We start from the raw sequence: 3,734 nt of genomic DNA, 5'->3' as shown, positions 1-3,734 counted from the left end.
TGATTAAGTTTAATCATTTCTAGCTTCTGATTTAAAGGAAGATGAGTAACTCTTTCCTTCACTTGAACAACTAGAAGCCCTTGAAGAATTATTGCTTGGCCTTTTCCATATATTGTTTTCTGTCAGGTAAGGAGTGATATCTAACCGAGTTGGAAAATTTTTAAGCACAGTTGAGCACAATGACTTAGGCAGTCTCATGCAAGGTATGCTCAGTTTCTGCAAAATAATTAAAAAAAAGAATATTTTTCGATTTTACTTCCTTTCTCAGTAATCAACATAGCATCCTGGTTCATAGGGGAAAAGGCGTGGTCAAACCCACAGGTAACTGATATAGAAACCATATGCAAAAGCCTGCTGAAACCCAAAGACTTTCCACCACCACCCCTGCTTCCCCAGAAGAGAATGACATGGTTTGGTTGCTTATGTCCATTATCTCATTATTTTTGTTCAACTCTTGATTATTTCTCTATGTTAGAGGATGTGTAATAAACGGTCTTGCTGCTTACTGAGATTTGTACCTTGTAGGAGGAAAAAAGAAGACAAGAGCCTAATTACTGTTTTTGTGTGATTCCAAATGCTCAAACAGGCTACTCTTGTAGTTATTGTACTTTCCATATCTCAGGATTCAACTTTTTAGGACCTTGCTACTCAGAGTGGGGTACATCAGCAGCAACATCGAGATCACCTGAGAGTTTGTGAGAAACAATGAATCTCAGATACACGTTAGACTCATGGAGTAAACATCTGCATTTAATAATCCATCCTAGTGAATCTCATACACTTCAATATTTGAAAAGCACTACACTAGGAGATAGAACTATCTGGCTAGGAATTTTGGTAGTACCTCTTAAAAACCTCGGTCGACTGAGGATCATATTCATCATAGGTGAAATAGAAATAATAAAGACTCCTCCTTCCACTGCTCCCAGCGCCGGGCCTCCCAGGTGACAAGGGCCAAGCACCCACCAGCCGGAGCCACGCACCCGCTGCTTCCGGAGCCCTCTGGGCGGCGGACTGGCTCGCTGTGCAGATTCTTCCTGACCTATTGGTGAGAACTACGACACAAGATGGCCGCAAATAAACCCAAGGATCAGAATAATTTGGTCTTACACAAAGTCATTGCGGTGGGCAGTGCCAGTGCAGGCAAGGCTGCTCTGACTCTACAATTCATGTACGATGAGTTTGTGGAGGACTATGAGCTTACCAAAGAAAGCACCTGTCAGAAGAAAATAGTACTGAATGGCGAGAGTACAGATCGGTATCTTAGAAACAGCTGGGCAGGAGGACTATGCTGCCATTAGAGACAGCCATTTCCGAAGCAGGGAGGGGTTTCTCTGTGTCTTCTCTATTACAGAAATGGAATCCTTTGCAGCTACAGCTGACTTCAGGGAGCAGATTTTAAGAATAAAAGATGAAAATGTTCCATTTCTACTGGCTGGTAACAAATCAGATTTAGAAGATAAAAGGAGGTTTCTGTAGAGGAGGGACAAAACAGAGCTGACCATTGGAATGTTAACTATGTGGAAACATCTGGTAAAACACGAGCTAATGTTGACAAGGCATTTTTTGATTTACTGAGAGAAATTCGAGCGAGAAAGATGGAAGACAGCAACGAAAAGAATGGGGGGGGGGGGAAGAGGAAAAGTTCGGCCGAGAGAATCAGAGAAAGATTCTGCAACTTATAATCAAAGCCCAAATTCCTTTCTTATCTTGACCATAAATATAAATATAATTTATAAGCACTGCCATTGAAGGCTTAATTGACTGAAATTACTTTAACATTTTGGAAATTGTTGTATATTGCTAAAAGCATGAATTGGAACTGCAATAAAAGTCAAATTTACTTAAAAAAGAAATAAATGTGGCTTCACTAAGAAGCAAAGTTCAACTTATTTCATTATTGCCTACATTTATCATGGTCCTGAATGTAGCGTATGAGCTTGCGTTTCTCGGGCAGTCTTTCTTGAAATATTAAATAAAGAGGTGAGATGGGGGTGGGGAATGGAGGAAAGGTGACTTTCTCTGTTTTTTTTTTTTTTTATATATATATAAAGCTTAAAGTTTGTATCATTTTAAAATATCTTGGTCTTCTACTACCTTGAAAAATGACAATTGTGAACATGATAAATTTTACCACTTTTTGTAAACCATCGTTATGCCAAATTTAGAAGAAAAAGTTATTGGTGTGGTTGTTGCATGTAGTTAAACTGAGCGTAATTCATCTGTGAATCTGCTTTAATTACCTGGTGATTAATTTAGAAAAGTGGTGTAAACGTGCACATGGAAATTTTTGAATATACCTTAATTTAAAAACTGAAAAATACCTGGCTATATGACTCTGGATGTGTTCTTGCTGACACCAGGGTTCGACTGCCCCATATGTCGTGGTGAGAAAATATATGCCCAGCATGGAGTACAGTTTTTGTATAGAAAATCCTTGAGAAATAACTGTCTGCTAGGACTCTGCCCAAATTTAAAATCTGTGCCATTCTCTGGTTCTTGAAAATAAGATTCCAGAACTCTTTGATCGCTTTTAATAAACTGCAAGGTAATTTAAAATGAAGGAACAGCATGTAGTTGTAAGAGAATTTTTGACTGCGAGGATTCAGCATCAGTTTGAATGAACCCTCTTTTTCTCTAAGATGTTGGTCCCTGGAAATCACTTTCTGTCAGTGGTGAACATGTAAGTGTTAAGTTTTTAATCTCCTGGGAGCAGAGCACAGGAAGAAAATGTCAATAATGCGAATGCATCTTGCACTGGGACACTTTGGGAAAATATTCATGCTTGCCATCTGTTCATTTCCAAGTTTGTATTCATGAAGTTACAGTTTTATATAGGAATTATTAGGAGTAATTTTTGCCCATTTATGTTCATAATGAAGAACATTGTAGCTACATTTTCAGAAGTTAACATCAAGCAGTCAAACCGGAATACAGTGTAGAAAATATGTTTGGCACACACTAACCAAACATCAGGCCGGGTCACCATTGCGTGGTGTCCCTGCTAGAAGAATTCGATCACGTTATTTGGGGACATAATTTCAGTGGGAAATACGCCACTGTCAGATTTTTTTTTCCTCTTTCCAGTGGGGCTAGGACAGTTGATTCAACAGAGTATTTTTTTCTTTTTGCTCAATCCTACTTTCAACAGGTCAAAGATGTGTTCAGGCATTCCAGGTAATAGGTGTGTATGTAAAGTTAAAAATAGGTTTTTTAGGAACTTGCTCTTTAGATAGGACATCCAGTTTCTCATGTTAAATATTTGTCCTTAAAGAATTAGAGATGTACATCTTTCATATTTCTCATAGGCTATGCCATATGCAGAACTTGTAACCAATGTAACACTGGCCAGTGGGCCCGGCAATCTCCATGTGTACTCATTATAGTCATATTTAACCAGGACTCCTAACCACTAACATTGTGACTTTGCTTTGAGACCTTTCCTCTTCTGGGTACTGAAGTGCCATGAAGCCAACTGACAAAGATGCATCATGTATCTTAGGCTGATGCCACTAATTGATTTGTTTATTTTCAATTTGAGCCATTTAAAGACCAATAAACTTCTTTTTAAAAAATCGAAATAATAATATGTTTGTAGGTTTTTGTGCATACATTCTGGCATTGAAGAGGGTTTCTTCCACCTCTTTTATTACGTAACATAAAAACAGTGCTTAATGTCCTGCTGGGACATTGCACTATCCATCAAAATACTGTACTTGACAAACTCTCTGTGC

The 3,734-nt window shown here is 38.4% G+C and overlaps 1 pseudogene; it reads left to right on the top strand.

The window, feature by feature from the left end:
- The first annotated feature begins 1,067 nt into the window (after window positions 1-1,067).
- On the top strand, window positions 1,068-1,685 carry LOC112635421 (annotated as a pseudogene).
- Window positions 1,686-3,734: the final 2,049 nt, after the last annotated feature.

The sequence above is a fragment of the Theropithecus gelada genome, chromosome 11 (genome assembly GCF_003255815.1).
Source record: "Theropithecus gelada isolate Dixy chromosome 11, Tgel_1.0, whole genome shotgun sequence".
Lineage (NCBI taxonomy): Eukaryota > Metazoa > Chordata > Mammalia > Primates > Cercopithecidae > Theropithecus > Theropithecus gelada.
This window is presented reverse-complemented; position numbering and strand designations above follow the sequence as displayed.